The following is a 6,976-nucleotide window of genomic DNA, read 5'->3' on the forward strand; positions in this document are numbered from 1 at the left end:
TGTTTCTGGGCAAGAAGTGTTGGTGGAGCTCAAAGTCTAACTACTTCACACAATTAATTGAACCCTGCAGTAGAAGCAAAACCCCTGGTTGTGAACTCAGGTATTAAAGCTGACGTGCACACAAGGATGGCAGAAGACCATTTCGGCCAATTCATCCAGGTCCAATGCTGATGTGGCATGGTTACCCCCACGTGCTCCACAGACCTCCTCTGCTCTGAGATGGAGGGACTGGGATTAACCTGGCCTACTGTACCCAGATCATCCGGTGAGTTCCCACAAGGATATTCTCAGACTCCAGTTTAGTGGTCTTGTTCACTGGTTATAATTCACTGGAATGAAAATCCACAGCTCTCAGTATTAGTAGTTGTAATAGTCATAGCAGAGTCTCTGTTGCTTTTATAATTTCACTGGTGGTGGTGGTACAGCATGTGGGGAGGGTGCCCACACACTTCAAGGCATGTGGCTCCTCTACACTGAAGCCTTTTCAAGGATAGCAGCCTTGGGCTTTCCGGATTTTAGGTAAGTTAGGGAAATTCAGTACTCAGATCAAAGCCAAATGAAATAAAAAAGCCATTTTCCATGCCAGCTGAGGTCCCTTCATGGACACATGAAAAAGGAAGGAAAGCAGGGCCTGGGAGATAATCAATATTCAACTTAAATAAACTGGAATATTAGAGCTCAGTTTCATTCTGCTCTTCATTTTTCTCTGAACCAGGTCACCCCTTCCTAATTATGACTGAAAACTACCCAGGAATAGAATTATCACAGCATTTAAAGACTGCTGTGTTTAGGGGCTGCCATTGTCCTATAAAAATCTGCATGTAGACTTGAGCTCTAAGCCAAGGATATTTGATCTCTGCTGTACCAAGGGCTCCATTTGTAACCTCCCAGAAGCCCAGTGGCTGTGCCTGATTTGCATTAATATTTACATAAATCTACATATGCATGGTTTGCAGGTTTGGTCCATGAGTTGATTATGTCTTGTTTGCTCTAAAAGTTTAGAACTGAAAGTAAGGGTGAAGGTTATAGCTATCTAAGAGAAAAACATTCGTTGTCCAGGAAATTTAAGAGTCTCTTTTTTAATATGTCTCACACAGAAGAAAAGCCTTTTAAAAAGTAATCGTTGTCAGCTCTCTGCTCCTCCCCGTTCGACAGACAGCCGCATCTTCTGATGCAGTGCCAGCCGCGTCCCTGAGACACAACGGTGAAGGTCGGAGTGAACGGATTTGGCCGTATTGGGCGCCTGGTCACCGGGGCTGCTTTTAACTCTGGCCAAGTGGATATTGTCGCCATCAATGACCCCTTCATTGACCTCAACTACATGGTCTACATGTTTCAGTATGATTCCACCCATGGCAAATTCCACGGCACAGTCAAGGCTGAGAACGGGAAGCTTATCATCAATGGAAAGTCCATCTCCATCTTCCAGGAGCGAGATCCTGCCAACATCAAATGGGGTGATGCTGGTGCTGAGTATGTTGTGGAGTCCACTGGAGTCTTCACCACCATGGAGAAGGCTGGGGCTCACTTGAAGGGCGGGGCCAAGAGGGTCATCATCTCTGCTCTTCTGCCGATGCCCCCATGTTCGTGATGGGTGTGAGCCATGAGAAGTATGACAACTCCCTCAAGATTGTCAGCAATGCCTCCTGCACCACCAACTGCTTGGCTCCTCTGGCCAAGGTCATCCATGACAACGTCAGCATCGTGGAGGGACTCATGACCACCGTCCATGCCATCACTGCCACCCAGAAGACCGTGGACGGCCCCCCTGGGAAGCTGTGGCACGACAGCCGAGGGGCTGCCCAGAACATCATCCCTGCTTCCGCTGGCGCTGCCAAGGCTGTAGGCAAGGTCATCCCTGAGCTGAACGGGAAGCTCACTGGCATGGCCTTCCATGTCCCCACCCCCAACGTGTCCGCCGTGGATCTGACCTGCCGCCTGGAGAAAGCTGCCAAATGCGACGACACAAGAAGGTGGTGAAGCAGGCATCAGAGGGCCCCCTCAAGGGCATCCTGGGGTACACTGAGGACCAGGTTGTCTCCTGCAACTTTAACAGTGACACCCACTTCTCCACCTTCGATGCCTGGGCTGGCATTGCTCTCAACAACCACTTTGTCAAGCTCATTTCCTAGTATGACAATGAATTTGGCTACAACAATTGGGTGGTGGACCTTATGGTCCACATGGTCTCCAAGGAGTAAGAGCTCCCTGGACCACCAGCCCCAGGGAGAGCAAGAGGAAGAGAGAGGCCCTCAGCTGCTAGGGAGTCCCTGCCCCAACTTATCCCCCAAAACACTGAGAATCTCCCGACCTCCACCGTTTCCATCCCAGACCCCCTGAAGAAGGGGAGAGGCTTGGGGAGCCCTGCCTTGTCATATACCATCAATAAAGTATACTGTATCCAGCCCCCCCCCCCAAAAAAAGTAATCATTGTCAGTCTTCTGCCTTCCATTTCCATAGGGCCATAATGAAACTTCTCATCTTAGAGAAATGAGAATCTATCAATTAAATGTTGAGTATTCTTAAATAAATATTGTTATTATAGACTAAGTTCTCACCCTGAAAGTGAGAATTTATAACTAGATGCATGCCACACATTAAATGATTAGAGAAAGCTATAAGGGAAAACTTGGGTTTCCAGGCTATCACTATTACTGGAACATCCAAGGCTGGGATCATTCTAACTGAGGTTCCCCCTCAGGATTCTTACATCATACAGCATCTCACCTCACCTCTGTTATTAGATAGCCAGCTTTAGGGCTCCTTTTATGAGGTGGAGTTACATGGGCTTTGTTCTTTATTTTATTTTATTTTATTTTATTTTATTTTATTTTATTTTATTTAAGATTTTATTTATTTATTTGACAGAGACACAGTGAGAGAGGGAACACAAGCAGGGACAGAGGCAGAGGGAGAAGCAGGCCCCCCACCGAGCAGGGAGCCCAATGCGGGGCTCGATCCCAGGACCCTGGGATCATGACCTGAGCCGAAGGCAGACGCTTAACGACTGAGCCACCCAGGAGCCCCTGGCTTTGTTCTTTAATACAAGAGTATTCCTCTTCCTTTTTTACCATTGTGTAGAAGACATAGATCATGAGGATTAAAAATAGGAGCCCTGAAATTACATAATTCTGACCCTGCCACTTACACCCAGTGTGATTCTTGGTTAAGTTGCTTTAATTTTCTATGCCTCAGTTTCCTGCTCAGTAAAATGACTTAGTAATGCCTATCTCAAACAACAGTTATATAAGGATTAGATGAGACAATGTGCATAGTGTTGACCTTAGAAAGAACTCAATCCATGATGCATATTAATATTATTTTGTCTTTAAGCGACCTCAGTACTTTGCAGATTGGGTCAGTTTTCTCCCAATTCTGAGGATCCCATCTCCCACTACTGGTCGTATCTCTTGGAACTTCTACCTTACCAACAATTGCAACACTTATGTGGACTCTGAGCAGTACTCTTAGTTCGATATTGTTAGAGATCATTTTTAAAGGACTTAGCCTAAATTTCATAGAGCTGGACAATGGAAATTTCTCTGGCATGATTCTACTTTTCTTACTTCAGCGTCTCTGCCATTTCCCCAGGACTGAGAGTGGAACTTCTTCCCACTGGCTCTCTCTGGGATCAGAGCTGAAATCCTTCTTTGTACTGCGGTATCAAGACACTTTCAATATGCCTTCTTCATACTGTAGTTTTGGTAGAATTATTGGACTCACTATTGCACACTGAACTCCAAACTCTCCAAAACATTTTTCTGCCAAATTTTTTATTTACACTAAATAGGAACTGTGAAAATGAAGTTTAAATCCAGTTCTCACTGGCTGAAATGCCTTTATTTGTAAACCAAAGACTAAGAAGCATGCCATCATATTCCAGAATTCCTAAGGAGAAGTATTCAAATTAGGCTTTTTCTGGACCCTGGGTTGCATTATGTGATACAGACTTTAGGTACAATAGATCCTTGAGATTTGCCAGAGGTATATGCTGAGAAACTTGAAGATTCCAAATTTCATGTTCGGAGGTTACTGTGTGCACAAAGACAGGTAGAGAACAACAAAAGGTCATTAAGTTGTAGATGCTCAACAGTGGACTAGTTTTCCTCACTAATCAGTGATTTCCTCCTTCACATCATGATTCTAATCCATGCCTAATGAAAGTAATAAGAATCAAAATCTCTTGCAATAGTCAAAACTATGAATGGTGTATCTATAAATTCTCAAGTTCTACTTTGTTGCAGAGGTTCATAAAAGGTGAAAATCATTGAGTTTCATTATGGTCTGATGTGAACTAAGACTTGAAATATGTCAGGATTTGGAAACCTAAGACAAGGGAAAGAGTGCATGGGACAATATATCCAACGATAAAAATAAAGAAATGACGGGGACTGAGAATAGTGTTGAAATGGGCCACAGAGGAATAGTTTACTTGGTAAAGCTCTCATTTGGTGTAAACTATTCTAGTGTTCAACAGTTGTTTTACTTCCCAGAAGTTTTAGTTGTAATAAACCAGAAATTCATCATGAAGTTTAACCCATTCTTGTGTTCATCATGGAGCTAGATCAGAATACTTGCACCAGAGATGAGAAGACATCCAATTATATGACAATGGTAGAAATTGGTCACCAACCTCTGTGTAAATTGGTATGTTTGTAGATTGCTGTGGAATTATCTTTCATCCTGTCCTTTAGAATTAAGCTTTTCAATATGTTTTAATCTTTTTCCCTGGGTTTCATTCTCTACCTCTTAACTTATTTAGCTCCTTACTGAACTACATGAACAATAGATCTTCACATGGCTAGAAGTAGAAAAGAATATGATAAAAATATACTGCTTCTAAGAGATGAATGATTTGTGTGCGTGTGTGTGTGTCTATGTGTGAGACATATATGCTGCTTCAAAACTTCTTTTTCTTTTGGCAAATAAACATTTTTTTTTCCTTTCGTTCTACTTTCTCTGCCAAGGAAACTCATTCCCCTGCTAAGTGGAACAATGTGAAAAAAAGACAGCATACGATGACTTGCAGCCACTTGTTAGCTGACCAGACTCTGTAGTAGCTCTAGTAGGGGATGAGGAAATGCATCTGGAGTTTCAAGGCTTGATCTGGTCACTGTGGAATTGAGAGCAATTCTGCTCACTTCTCTGTGTTTCCCTTTCCTATAAAATAGAGGTGAAAATCTCTTCTCTCATTTCACTATTATATCTGGTAGACTGAAGTGGTACAAACATGTCTATTTTTAAGGAGGAGAACTATATGGTTCAGATGTCTGTATATACCCAATTTTCTTCAGTGGCCCCAAATTAAACAACATTGTTCCTTTATCTATATAAAGCCATGAACATTTCCTGGCAATTCCAATATTTCAATGTTCAAGTTACATTTCTTGCACTGCCAAACACACACAGAAATGCTACAGAAATCCTCTCTTTGGCCACACTGTCTAGATTTTTGGTGTTAAAAATGTAATAAATCACTAAACAGTGCAATGGGATATTTCATTTTTTGTGTGTTTTTGTTTTGTTTTGTTTTGTTTTGTTTTGTTTTGTTTTCTCAAGCATCTATATCTTTACTGGGAGTGTTGAGGATTGGTTGGTGTGTCCAAATCCCCACGTCACTGTCTTTCCTTCTAGCCCACAATTATCTTTCTCTGTTGGAACAACAATTCCCCTTCTGTTATCAAGTGTTTTCATTTGTGTGACATAATTTGCCTCATTTTTTTTTCTTTCATTTCAGGAGGTTACATAAACAACCTTATCGTCTAACTAAGCTTAGTGAGAAAGGAAAAATGACTTTCACACCCAACTATATGAAACATGATTACAGAATGCTTTTATCGGGATTCTTACTTCTGAGATTGAGATAGTACAACTCTGGGACAGAATATATGAGGGAATATCCATGCCAATCAACTCAAATGAAGAAATTTCTAATGCAATCCTTTGGTGACACTTTGCTATTTCTCCTTGCTTGGGCTATGGAAAAAGCCTCCTTGCCAGCTCCCTGCCATCACTCTTTCCCCATAAAATAGCCAAAGTGATTTTGTAAAATAGAAATCAGATGTTACATCACTCCCTGTCAAAGTCTTCAGTGCCTTGTCATAACACTTGGAATAAAATTCAATTTGGCTTAAAAGACCCACCTCACTGGGGCCCAGCCCTTGTCATCTCCCATCTCTACCACCTACCTCCTTCCTAGCTTTTGAGCAACTTCAAATCTTACAGCATCATAGGGCCTTCATTTCTGATCTTTCTCTTTATGTCCTTCAGGGTCTTCCATTGGAATGTTGCCCTCTCAGACAAATGCACATACTCACCCTCTCTTTACCCTACCTTTCTTTTTCTTCATAACATCATTTGAAATTACATTAAATTATTAGTTTGTTTTTAAAATGTGTACTTTTTGACAACAGGGTCTGTTTTGATATTACTCACTTCTGTCTCCCCAGAAATTGTCTCCCCAGAAACTAAAACCATGCTTGGGGCATAATAAGTGTTTAATAAACATTTGTCAGGTAAATGAATAAATTCTTAAGCACACACTATATCTCTTTCTTATAGCTTGGTGTTACTATCCTTCAGAGGTGAAAATAAATGTTGTTCTCATTTTTATGAGTAAACTCTTTTTAGAAGATAAAATAATTGAGTCATTTATTTATATGAAAGCTGTTAATTCATTTTGTAAGAAGAGTCTCTTCATTATTTTTTTGGTCTCCCCCAATGAGGCTGAGGATCCTCAAGCCTGAAAATAAAAGTGTTGTTCATCAATCTACCCAACCACTCTTCACTAACTTTTGACCCAACAAAGAGGAACTAAGATATAGGTAATGACTGCTGAGTCCTTGGGTACACAGGAACAAGAGGGGAAAAGACAAAGGCAGTGGTAGCATATAAATAGATCGCCTTTGTCCCTCCTCTGTCTGGCCCTGGAAGAAATGCCAAGGTGCTGGCAGAATTACTAGTAATTGATTCCAGA

The 6,976-nt window shown here is 41.7% G+C and overlaps 1 pseudogene; it reads left to right on the forward strand.

Annotated features, from left to right (window-relative positions):
- Positions 1-1,259: 1,259 nt before the first annotated feature.
- Positions 1,260-2,201, forward strand: LOC116626391 (annotated as a pseudogene).
- Positions 2,202-6,976: the final 4,775 nt, after the last annotated feature.

The sequence above is a fragment of the Phoca vitulina genome, unplaced genomic scaffold, assembly GCF_004348235.1.
Source record: "Phoca vitulina isolate PV1807 unplaced genomic scaffold, GSC_HSeal_1.0 scaffold86, whole genome shotgun sequence".
Classification (NCBI taxonomy): Eukaryota; Metazoa; Chordata; class Mammalia; order Carnivora; family Phocidae; genus Phoca; species Phoca vitulina.